The sequence below is a fragment of the Rhamphochromis longiceps genome, linkage group LG1, assembly GCF_057381845.1.
Source record: "Rhamphochromis longiceps isolate RC_006_pf linkage group LG1, R_longiceps_female_GT1.1, whole genome shotgun sequence".
NCBI lineage: Eukaryota > Metazoa > Chordata > Actinopteri > Cichliformes > Cichlidae > Rhamphochromis > Rhamphochromis longiceps.
Window position 1 is genome coordinate 28,083,861 of NC_140557.1, and position 13,463 is coordinate 28,097,323.

The following is a 13,463-nucleotide window of genomic DNA, read 5'->3' on the forward strand; positions in this document are numbered from 1 at the left end:
GAACCACTGGAACACAGAGGTAAGAGAAATCTGTGGAGATACATGCGAAGGATTAAACTATAAATTAGTTAATATTAGATTATTTCTGCCAAGAAAAATGTTGCCTGAGTTGATGTAGCAGTAATCTTGTTTGCGTTGGCCATGTTTCTTTTGGTTTGTGTTACCTTACCTGCTTTTCTTTCATACTCTCTTTAGGTAATAAAGCCACATCTTTACCATGAAGCTACCTTTGGCTCTGGTGTTTGCACTCACCCTCCCCATCATCAGGGCTCAGGTTCCTCACTGGGGTCCGTGTCCAGAGCCTGCTGTTCAACCCCCCGTCAGCCTTAAACAGGTACCAGTGACGATGCAGACTGTGCAGAATATGCTGAACACATTAGGCGTGAATGTCATGAGATACTTCTTCTCTCGCACAGTTTGAAAAGGAAAAAGCTGACACCACAAACATTATCAGAGATTTCTGTTAAACGAGAATTTATTAATATAAATATTGTTTTCATGTGAAAAAATAATTTAATTTATTAAAAGTACTTTTTATTTATATAGTTTATTATATATATATATATATATATATATATATATATATATATATATATATATATATATATATATAAATTTTTTTTTCAGCATTTCAGCATAATCTTTGTTGTAAGTCAACTCAGTACCCAAAGTATTGTGTAAGTAAAGCTTTTCAGTACCTTTAATAGCATAGAAATGTGCATACATTAGTACAATAACTGAATAAATGAAGACAGACTTTTTCCCAGAGGGGAAACTTGGCAAAACATTGTGTTTACGTAATTACTTCCTCAGCTGGTGTAGAGTAGGTTTTTATAAAACACATACCATATATCAGAGTATGTAGATTTATTCATAGTCTGCCGACCCCCTCTTCTTCTTCTCTGTGTTGGTGTTGTTGTTCGTGTGCGTGTGTGTGTGCGTGCCTTAGAAGTCAATTAATACATTAGCCATACTTAAAAAACATCTGAATTTCATTTAGAACTGAGATTCTAAGTTGTAAGCAGAAATCTTATGCACAGCCAGAAACATGTTTCCCCACTTTCACAATGCTGAGGTGTCAAATCCACAACCCCCAACAAATGGTTTGTTACACGCGGGTGTGAAGGGCAAGCTTTACTTACACAGCCTCACACACAGTAGATTTTTAAAGTTTTTGGGTACAGGGGTTTAGCCACAGATGCAACATCCACTTTTGATAAAGATCCCTCCACCTGTTTATTTCTTAAGAAATTAAGCATCTTTATTAAGCTCTTATTTATAATTGTCTACACAATAATAGACACCGTGTGCTCTGTGACATTATAGTCTTCTACTGCTGCTTCCATCGGTTTGCATTTTAAACTCCCAGCCTTTCAGTTTGTTATGAACGACTTTATATCACAAAATGTTAGAAATATAAAGTGAACCATGCGACTTTTTTATTTTTTTTATTTTATTTATTTTTTTATTTTCTGTTTGATGGAAGGACTTAAGACACGAGTTATTTAAACAATTCTAAATGACAGTGTGATGGCCATAGCACTTTATGTGGGCCAAATGTGTTAAGGATAATGTTTATCAATGTAAAATTGCAAAGAACTTGTGGATAGATTATAACATTTTGTAAACAGTTACCTCAGAAGCTGTACTGGTAGATCTATGTATGTAAGGTAAAACTATCCACAGTACTTCCACTTAAGTAGCTAAACACATAAAGTCACCCTTACCAATAATCCGCTGCTCCTTGAAAAAGTAGCACAAACAGACAACTGATTGAGCAATGATAAGTAGAGCTACCCGAGGCCGAGACTCAAGCAGAAGAAAATTAAAAGTTGTTGTTTTTGTGGCTCGAAAAATTAAAGAAAGTATGTTTAATAATTCAACAAGACCCGCACCTTCAACACATGTACATTCAAATTCTGGTACAGGCTCATCATTGCTGCTGTTCAATAGTTTTTATCCGTTTGAAAAAGTCATTTTACGGCTTTAATGTTTCCAGCTGATAAGGAGAATGAGCGCGTTTTAAATGAGCGTTCAAAGGCTTTAAACATCTGCTTTGTCTGTAACGACAGTATCAAACTACAGAGCATTGTTTTTACTAAAATTCAACATTTTCAGATGAAAATTTGGCTGCTTTTTGTTTTTTTCACTGTAACACCCACCTCAACGCCATTTTTAGGATATTCTTGGTGATCCCACCTTTTTCATATTTATGCTTCTGGCACTGAGGGTATCTGATTCGCATGTTGTCATTGTGTTTGTACTACCAGCTGTGAGGGCTCTGCCTTTGCTTTGAGCAGTCTGTTTTTATTTTGTCTCGTGACTGTGTGTGTTTTTCAAACGAGATCCTCGTCAGTTTGATTTTGTTACCACAAACTTTGTGTGAAGTTCACAACAGAGGTAAAGAGATTTAAACACCCCAGTTTAAGGAGGCAGGCAGGGGTTGGACCACCTGCACAGGACAGGTGAAGCAGAGAGTGTCCGGGGGGGAGATGTGCAACAGAAGCAGAGGGAACATTTTACTAGATGGTAAATGACAGATTTAGGTGATTAAGGATTTGTTGACAAGATTAAAAGACACGTCCGTCAGAGTTCAACAACATTACAGTTTGATTAAATAAAAAGTTTTTAAACTACACAAGGGTCATTTTCTCCTCTGATAGTAAGCATATTAAACATGTCAAGAAAGAAAGAGTATAAAGAAAAATAGTAAATGTGTGTCTAATTAAACTCTTCCTGTGAACCTTATATCATCCTTTAATACGTTTGGTGTTACAAACTTGAAGAAGCACAGAAAAGATCATCAGACATTAATCTAATCAGTTTTCAGCCTTCATTCATATTGAAAAGTTGAAATATGAATGAAGACCCAAGACCCTGCTAGACCCAAGTGCAGCGTTTAACACCGTCGGCCATAACATTTTATTACAGCTATTATTAAATGGAGAGTCCTCTTCACACACTGAGGTTAATTATGAAGCTCCACAGGCTTCTGTGCAAAGACCAGATTTGTTTACATTATACGTGCTTTAGAAGACATAGCATAGCATACATTTTCACTGCTATGCATAAGATACCCGCTTTTATTGGTTAAACTGCCGGGATGTCTTAGACACATAATGAGCTTTAATTTTCTGCTTCTAAGTTCAGATAGAACTGAGGTTATTGTAACGGGGCGTAAAAAATCTTAGAAACACTGTGGCTAACAAGATCCTTACTCTGGATGGGCATCGCCTTGAGCCGCCTGTTGTAGTGATTTGGCACATTATAAGTAAAATTGAAACATACAATCCCATAGCACAACATCAACATTTATTTATATACAAAAATAAAAATGCTTTTTCAGAAAAGAATTGTAACTTCACAATTCATCACCGATTATGTGGGTACATAGGGTAAGTCCTCATCATTATCCCATAGCTGTTCCGGTAATCTCTCAGGGCCTTGGAAGGGTGGCCATGTCCAGTCTACCTCATCAATGTCGGGAGAGTCGCCGAAATACAAAAAATCTTCCTCGTTGTCAATGTCCATCGTCCACAGCTGTGGTGGTGAGGGGGGTGTGCTCCACTCTGACACTTCACTCCAATCTTCAAATGTAGGGTTCGTGGCTGGATCTTCAGAGACTAAAGATTGCTCAGTATCCCTGGTACCAAGTACCAAATATGTACCAAGTTCTGTCACTCTGATGGTTGATTGAGCAGAAGGGCTGGAAGATGCCATTTTCATGGAGAATTTCAAGCCCAACAGATGGGAATTACCGTTCTTTTCCAAAGTTACAGCTGCTAGAGACGCAGTGGCCGACTCTACGGTTTTTGAAAATAGCTGCCACACCTACCCGCACCCTTTAAGATCAACCCACTTCCAGACCACGCCCTCTTCTGTTATTTAAAAAGAAGACCGCCGTCTCATTCCTTCAAACCTTTTTTTTTTTTTTTTTAGCTCAAAAACAGAGAGAAGTATGGCCTCTACAGCCCTGCGCCACCCTGCGGAGGAGGAGGAAAGTTCTGCGGACGAGGGCACAATATTACCTGACACGTCCGGTTACTATCGCCCCTTGGAAAAGCAGCAGCAAGAGGACGAGCTTGACGGTTGGGCATCTTCTTTGTTCATCGATACCGTGAAAACCGCGGTGTATCATCTTGTCAACCTCGTAATCAACAAGTACCTCACTGACACATGCAACGATTGTATGGCCGATCAACCCCTCCAGAAACAGCATGAGTGTTTGCGAGTGTTGGAGGATGACTTTTACGCTGAAAATTATTACAGCATCAGAAAAAGACTCCTCACCCCTCGTTTCATTCCATCCATTCAACGGCTGCTGATTGCTCGCCACATCAAAATGGACGACGTCAAAGTCTGCATGGTGGCGGAAACTCTCTTGCGCGAACTGAAATCGGAAAGGAAAGTCTTTGACGCCATAGCCGAGGCATACCACAATCTGGTAGGGTTGGACATGGTGAAAATCAGACAGCTACGGTTGGTCGCAGAGGAGGCTGCTAATTTTTTCTCTGAAAGACTGATTTTTTCATTCTTAGAACGTGTAACCAGCATTTTACCAAACAATGTATTCTACATATAGTGCATTTAAAAAAAAAAAATGTACCCACATAATCGGTGATGAATTGTGAAGTTACAATTCTTTTCTGAAAAAGCATTTTTATTTTTGTATATAAATAAATGTTGATGTTGTGCTATGGGATTGTATGTTTCAATTTTACTTATAATGTGCCAAATCACTACAACAGGCGGCTCAAGGCGATGCCCATCCAGAGTAAGGATCTTGTTAGCCACAGTGTTTCTAAGATTTTTTACGCCCCGTTACAATAACCTCAGTTCTATCTGAACTTAGAAGCAGAAAATTAAAGCTCATTATGTGTCTAAGACATCCCGGCAGTTTAACCAATAAAAGCGGGTATCTTATGCATAGCAGTGAAAATGTATGCTATGCTATGTCTTCTAAAGCACGTATAATGTAAACAAATCTGGTCTTTGCACAGAAGCCTGTGGAGCTTCATAATTAACCTCAGTGTGTGAAGAGGACTCTCCATTTAATAATAGCTGTAATAAAATGTTATGGCCGACGGTGTTAAACGCTGCACTTGGGTCTAGCAGGGTCTTGGGTCTTCATTCATATTTCAACTTTTCAATATGAATGAAGGCTGAAAACTGATTAGATTAATGTCTGATGATCTTTTCTGTGCTTCTTCAAGTTTGTAACACCAAACATATTAAAGGATGATATAAGGTTCACAGGAAGAGTTTAATTAGACACACATTTACTATTTTTCTTTATACTCTTTCTTTCTTGACATGTTTAATATGCTTACTATCAGAGGAGAAAATGACCCTTGTGTAGTTTAAAAACTTTTTATTTAATCAAACTGTAATGTTGTTGAACTCTGACGGACGTGTCTTTTAATCTTGTCAACAAATCCTTAATCACCTAAATCTGTCATTTACCATCTAGTAAAATGTTCCCTCTGCTTCTGTTGCACATCTCCCCCCGGACACTCTCTGCTTCACCTGTCCTGTGCAGGTGGTCCAACCCCTGCCTGCCTCCTTAAACTGGGGTGTTTAAATCTCTTTACCTCTGTTGTGAACTTCACACAAAGTTTGTGGTAACAAAATCAAACTGACGAGGATCTCGTTTGAAAAACACACACAGTCACGAGACAAAATAAAAACAGACTGCTCAAAGCAAAGGCAGAGCCCTCACAGCTGGTAGTACAAACACAGTGACAACATGCGAATCAGATACCCTCAGTGCCAGAAGCATAAATATGAAAAAGGTGGGATCACCAAGAATATCCTAAAAATGGCGTTGAGGTGGGTGTTACAGTGAAAAAAACAAAAAGCAGCCAAATTTTCATCTGAAAATGTTGAATTTTAGTAAAAACAATGCTCTGTAGTTTGATACTGTCGTTACAGACAAAGCAGATGTTTAAAGCCTTTGAACGCTCATTTAAAACGCGCTCATTCTCCTTATCAGCTGGAAACATTAAAGCCGTAAAATGACTTTTTCAAACGGATAAAAACTATTGAACAGCAGCAATGATGAGCCTGTACCAGAATTTGAATGTACATGTGTTGAAGGTGCGGGTCTTGTTGAATTATTAAACATACTTTCTTTAATTTTTCGAGCCACAAAAACAACAACTTTTAATTTTCTTCTGCTTGAGTCTCGGCCTCGGGTAGCTCTACTTATCATTGCTCAATCAGTTGTCTGTTTGTGCTACTTTTTCAAGGAGCAGCGGATTATTGGTAAGGGTGACTTTATGTGTTTAGCTACTTAAGTGGAAGTACTGTGGATAGTTTTACCTTACATACATAGATCTACCAGTACAGCTTCTGAGGTAACTGTTTACAAAATGTTATAATCTATCCACAAGTTCTTTGCAATTTTACATTGATAAACATTATCCTTAACACATTTGGCCCACATAAAGTGCTATGGCCATCACACTGTCATTTAGAATTGTTTAAATAACTCGTGTCTTAAGTCCTTCCATCAAACAGAAAATAAAAAAATAAATAAAATAAAAAAAATAAAAAAGTCGCATGGTTCACTTTATATTTCTAACATTTTGTGATATAAAGTCGTTCATAACAAACTGAAAGGCTGGGAGTTTAAAATGCAAACCGATGGAAGCAGCAGTAGAAGACTATAATGTCACAGAGCACACGGTGTCTATTATTGTGTAGACAATTATAAATAAGAGCTTAATAAAGATGCTTAATTTCTTAAGAAATAAACAGGTGGAGGGATCTTTATCAAAAGTGGATGTTGCATCTGTGGCTAAACCCCTGTACCCAAAAACTTTAAAAATCTACTGTGTGTGAGGCTGTGTAAGTAAAGCTTGCCCTTCACACCCGCGTGTAACAAACCATTTGTTGGGGGTTGTGGATTTGACACCTCAGCATTGTGAAAGTGGGGAAACATGTTTCTGGCTGTGCATAAGATTTCTGCTTACAACTTAGAATCTCAGTTCTAAATGAAATTCAGATGTTTTTTAAGTATGGCTAATGTATTAATTGACTTCTAAGGCACGCACACACACACGCACACGAACAACAACACCAACACAGAGAAGAAGAAGAGGGGGTCGGCAGACTATGAATAAATCTACATACTCTGATATATGGTATGTGTTTTATAAAAACCTACTCTACACCAGCTGAGGAAGTAATTACGTAAACACAATGTTTTGCCAAGTTTCCCCTCTGGGAAAAAGTCTGTCTTCATTTATTCAGTTATTGTACTAATGTATGCACATTTCTATGCTATTAAAGGTACTGAAAAGCTTTACTTACACAATACTTTGGGTACTGAGTTGACTTACAACAAAGATTATGCTGAAATGCTGAAAAAAAAATTTATATATATATATATATATATATATATATATATATATATATATATATATATATATATATATATATATATATATATATATATATATATATATATATATATATATAATAAACTATATAAATAAAAAGTACTTTTAATAAATTAAATTATTTTTTCACATGAAAACAATATTTATATTAATAAATTCTCGTTTAACAGAAATCTCTGATAATGTTTGTGGTGTCAGCTTTTTCCTTTTCAAACTGTGCGAGAGAAGAAGTATCTCATGACATTCACGCCTAATGTGTTCAGCATATTCTGCACAGTCTGCATCGTCACTGGTACCTGTTTAAGGCTGACGGGGGGTTGAACAGCAGGCTCTGGACACGGACCCCAGTGAGGAACCTGAGCCCTGATGATGGGGAGGGTGAGTGCAAACACCAGAGCCAAAGGTAGCTTCATGGTAAAGATGTGGCTTTATTACCTAAAGAGAGTATGAAAGAAAAGCAGGTAAGGTAACACAAACCAAAAGAAACATGGCCAACGCAAACAAGATTACTGCTACATCAACTCAGGCAACATTTTTCTTGGCAGAAATAATCTAATATTAACTAATTTATAGTTTAATCCTTCGCATGTATCTCCACAGATTTCTCTTACCTCTGTGTTCCAGTGGTTCAGATATGTGCTCTGTCTTTAGAGATAGAGAGACAAGGCCGTGTGACCGATGGTGACATGGAACTGAATCTGAGCCCCAAAGAGAGAATAAGAGTTATGCTTTTGCACCATATTGTGTTTTCACCATTCTTTCATAGCAAGAAGAATGATTTTCAGTCAAATGATCCCTACAATCAGTATATTTAATTTCAAAATCAGCCACCCTGGAAATCAACCTACCATCTGGATAATTGTCAGATACTTCTTCCACCACAGGTACTTTTGGATCTTAGGTCCACAGGAGGCAAGACTGTAATACAGGTACATCAGGACATGGATCATCGCATTCATATGTGCACCAAAGAATGCTGCAGTAGAAGAAACAATAAGTTTTTAATTTTGTTCTGCTTACTATAGTTAAAAAAAATCTTAAACTGAGTTGCTCTGAACTCCTGCTGTCTGTATCCAATAAAAAGACAATAGTTGAGGGGGTGGGAGATACAAACAAGTGTAGGTCCAGGGGCCCATGAATCCAGATTAAACTATCCAAGCTACATATGACGATACTATGCTTGTGGGTTTCAGTGAAATTTGTCATCTAGCTTCCTCATCAGTGTTCAGACTCAGTTTACTCTCAGTCACAATCATCTACTTGCAAATATACATATAGCTGCACCTGTGTTTACTAATTAGCAAGTGATAGCGTGTTATCATGCTAAATACATACTGTGAACATGATAAACATTGTACCCAATAGTAAACTTCAGCGATTAAATGCTATTACTCTCAACATGTTGCCTTGTTGGCATTAGCACTTAGCTCAAAGTGCTCCTCTGCCTGTGGTATACCTTTACAGAGTTGCTAGCATGGCTGTTAATATGCAGATGCATATTATAAAAAAAAAAAAAAAAAGCTCAACAAACAACAATAATGAATACATTAACCAGTAGTGAATAAAAGGTTTATAGACAAGTAGCTCCACATGTTTGGTTTAGCTTCCTGAAGCATCCACCAAGGCATTTGTGTCTCTTCCCAGCCCTCACCCAGTATAAACCACAAAACTACAGAGCCGGTGAAGGCTTTATCAACAGCAATGCTGATAAATTCATATATATATCATATAGCTGATGTCTGCTGTGTTGTAAGCTACTCACACTGTCCTCCTGCCACCCACTTGATGCCAATCCACCAGAGCGTGAACATGGAGCAATGATGGTAGACGTGCAGGAAGGTGACCTGGTTAAATTTTTTCCTCAGGATGAAAAACACAGTGTCCAGATACTCAATGCCTTTGGAGATGAAATACCTCCACAGAGCTCCTGCCACCTGACTCCCGCAGAAATAAAGAAGGGGAAGAAAAAGACTGTTAACATATGAACATATATGATCAAGAGCTACATGTGTGTGAACTCTGATTTTGGAAATCCTAACCTCGACCCGAGACTGACTCACTTGTGGTTTCTGTTTCAAACTACGTCATAGAGCAACAGGAAGGAAGGTGAAACTGAACACCATTCAACTCCGGCTTGTACTTTTTTCTGATAACAGGCCCGTGCTCTAAATGTATGGATGCCTCTCATGTTTCTAAAAGCTCTCTGAGTGACGTGTCCCTGGCAGGCTGACTGTAATTTTCTGAACCATGGGTACAGTGGAGAATTATTAACAGGTAGGGATCTGGTTCCAAGGAAACTAATTATTGTAGACACAAAAGTCTTAAGATAGTTACATAAACAGCTGAAGTCCCACTACTATATTCAGAGTTTATCTGTGTGTGTGTGTGTGTGTGTGTGTGTGTGTGTGTGTGTGTGTGTGTGTGTGTGTGTGTGTGTGTGTGTGTGTGTGTGTGCAGTTGGGAGAGTTGGGGTATCCAATTTCCTTTTTTTTGAATGCCTTCTTGTGAACGCTGTCTGTTTTCCACATTCTGCAACGGTAAAATACGACTTAGAGGCGGATATTTGTTTTACCTTATGGGCAACAGTTGTCTGGCTTTGTTCTTGCTGTTGACAAAACTCGCCTCATGATTGACTCTGAGAAAAAAACTCTTTCCCACAGAGGGGAATAAACTTATTCGAATATGAGCTTTTTTCCACTAAGACTTGTTTTATGGGGAGATGTACGAAATTATTTACCGGGTTACAAGCAATGATAATATCGGATGTTGACTCCTCAGCGTCATCATTTTCTATCTATTGAGAAATCCCATTGTAAAAGTAATGAAGAAAAAAACTATTCTGCCGTCTCACTCCTCCTTGACCCGCGGTGGGTGTGTGTGTGTGTGTGTGTGTGTGTGTGTGTGTGTGTGTGTGTGTGTGTGTGTGCGTGTGTGTGTGCCTTCTTGCGAACGCCGTCTGTTTTCCACATTCTGCAACGGTAAAATACGACTTTGAGACGGATATTTGTTTTACCAAATGGACAATTGCTGTTGACAAAACTCGCCTCATGGTTGACTCTTTCCCACAGAGGGGGGTGCTTTAATAAACTTATTCGAATATGAGCTTTTTTCCCCGCTAAGACTTGTTTTATGGGGAGATGTACAAAATTATTTACCGGGTTACAAGCAATGATAATATCGGATGTTGACTCCTCAGCGTCATCATTTTCTATCTATTGAGAAAACTTATTGTTAAAGTATTGAAGAAAAAAAACTCCTCCTTGGCCCGCGGTGTGTGTGTGTGTGTGTGTGTGTGTGTGTGTGTGTGTGTGTGTGTGTGTGTGTGTGTGTGTGTGTGTGTGTGTGTGTGTGAGTGAAACAAGATCGCCTGTCGCTGGTTTGTTTTTCAGTCTCTCAAAAGGAAAAGTAGTATTCACTAAGGGATAGTTATTCGTTTTTTACACATAGGCAGCCTGTAGGTTACAAGCGGATAGAAAGTTCTTCTTTTCATCACAAGCTATGGTGTATCTTAAAGGTTTTTTTACAGCGTCTGTATTATAGGAAAATAAAATACTATTGAAATCTCTACAGGAAGTCACTCTTTATTTCCATTACAAACGCCGGTGCAGCTTAAGAAAGTAAAATTACATCCGCTCTGTCTCTCTATACATCACAGAATCATCTGCTGCATCACCGCTGTGCTTAGGGAACATGACGCAACAGGTCTGAAAATGACTAGACACTTCCGGAGTATTTCCGGTAGGGTCATAAGGTCCGGATCGAGGCCTTCCATAGTAAATATGCTGTATTTGAATATGTCATATTCAAAGCCTTCTTCTTTGGGAGAGCAGATCTCATCGGACACAGGAACGCTGCGGGGCTGCAGAAGGAAATCCATCTTGCGTCTGGGCCTTAGAAATTGTGACGGACTCCACCTCTCTGCTTTTTTATTCCCCTCCAACAGATGGCGCGCTTCCGGAGGTTTCCCCCTCCCTCTAAAAACTTTTTTTCCCAACAACAGATGACGCGCTTCCGGAGGTTTCCCCCCTCCCTCTAAAAACTTTTTTTTCCCAACAACAGATGACGCGCTTCCGGGGTTCACCCCCCCCCCCCCCTTCTCAGGATGCAATTCGACACGGTTAGCAACAGATGGCGCGCTTCCGGGGTTCACCCCCCCTTCTCAGGATGCGATTCGTCACGCGGGGGGTTTCCCACCCCCCTTCTCCGGATGCGATTCGTCACGCTCATTACACGCTTCCGGGGGGGGAGGGGCGGGAGGTCAAAAGGTCGTGATTAGGGCCATCAATCACTTCGGATCAAATTTTGTCATAAGCTGTATGGGATTAACTCTCTATTAGCAGTGCTCCAGTGAGCTTTGCTTAGGACAGTGATTTAAAACAGACAAAGGAGGATTACGCATCCGCAGCTTTTAATGTGACAGATTAATATAATATGTTTCCTCTGCTCTTTCTGCTAATCCCTCCTATATCTTTTGGTGCTCATAACGGCTATCCTTTTTGAGATATTGAGCTTTTTATGCCATTTTTTGGCCCATTTTGATGTATGAACCACATTACAAATGTGATCACTCAGTGAGATGAACAATCATTCTCAGAGCGTGAGGCCCAGGTTCGAATCTCGCCCATGACAACATGTTTTCCGCAAATACTTCAAGCTGACGGAACTTCAGGTTGTGCAGCCTGGTCAATATTTCTGCCAATTTATTAAAATTCTGCAATGTTTAATTATTTTAGCAAATTTTCTAATATCCATTTCAGCTTTTTCATCTGTTTTCAGCAGAAAGTTCAGCCTTTTCACCTCTTTCCAGCACAAACTGAACATTTATTCTCTCATCATATCTCTCTTTGGGATGAGAGCTAGTTTGGCTCAGTGAGATGAGCAGCCGCCGTGAGACACGGTGGTGCAGGTTTGAATCCTACCTGTGGCTGTCACACATCTTCTCCATTTGCTCTCACTGTGCTTTATTGACACTGTTCAGTGTACCTTTTCAAATGCAGCAGTTTTCAGCAAACACTACGTTTTTTCAGAAGATATTTCTCCTTCTGCTGTTTTCAGATTCCAATACACGGCATTCACACTGCATTTTCACAGGAAATGCAACTTTTTCTAGTTCTTGTTGCTTCCGTACGTTTTTTGGCCCTTAACTGGCCCCACAGTTTTTATGCGATTTTTGCCATTCAAACTTTAAAAAAATCTGCCCTTTCTGCTTATGCTGGCTATATCTCTTGGTGCTCATAACTTCTATACTTTTTGAGATATTACATTTTTTATGCAATTTCTTTTGCCCATTGAAATGAATTGAGCACATTATCAGTGTGGCCACTGATTTTGCGTGTCAGGGTTAGTTGTGTTTTAACTCAGTGAGATGAGCAGCTGCTCTCATAGAAAGCTGTAGTCTGCGTCTGTGAATACCCGTGTGTACACCTGTGTGCATACCTGTGTGGATCAGCATGCTTGCATTCCAAAGGTTTCTCCATGTAACGATCTGCTAGGGAGTGTGGGGAGCCACAGCCCCGTCCTCCAGGGTATGAAGCAGGTATGGAGGAGATCAAAACTCCAGACATCCAGAGGCCCCCAGAACACAAGAGACCAAGGAAGACCAACAGAGGGGCAGCCGCGCCACTGTCCCAGTAAGAGCTGAGGAGAGTCCCAGATGAGGGCTCACTCAGCAGCCGCGGAGCAGAAGCCAGGGGGAGTTGCAGTGACGCGCCCGTGAGCTCCGCCGGCAGCCAGCTGTGCCTGAGTGACCGAGCCCCAGGCCGAGAGGCCGGGGGCACCCCACCTCCGAAGTGGCCCGAGCGAGCCCCAGGCTCCAGGCCCCGATAAGCGGCCGCCAAGGAGTGAGCCGGTGTGTACCCGGACGCCCACCCCCAGACACAAAGAACCACCAACGCACCGACACCTGAGGGAGTCCGCCACTGGCAGGGGAAGTGGTGGTGGGTGGAGATAGGCCTCCAAACCTTGGAGGGCCTGAGATGTCCCCAGAGAGGTGGCGTCTGATACCCAACCTGACATATAGACACAGACATACAGGCACACACAGATACAAACATCCATTCC

The 13,463-nt window shown here is 40.2% G+C and overlaps 1 long non-coding RNA gene across 1 annotated transcript; it reads right to left on the reverse strand.

Moving 5' to 3' along the window:
- Positions 1-8,033: 8,033 nt before the first annotated feature.
- On the reverse strand, positions 8,034-9,296 carry LOC146678878 (uncharacterized). Its single transcript, XR_014911516.1, has 3 exons — positions 9,166-9,296; positions 8,252-8,321; positions 8,034-8,101 (listed from the first exon to the last, which is right to left on the reverse strand). It is a non-coding gene; the product is annotated as an uncharacterized LOC146678878 (long non-coding RNA).
- Between the last annotated feature and the right edge of the window lie 4,167 nt (positions 9,297-13,463).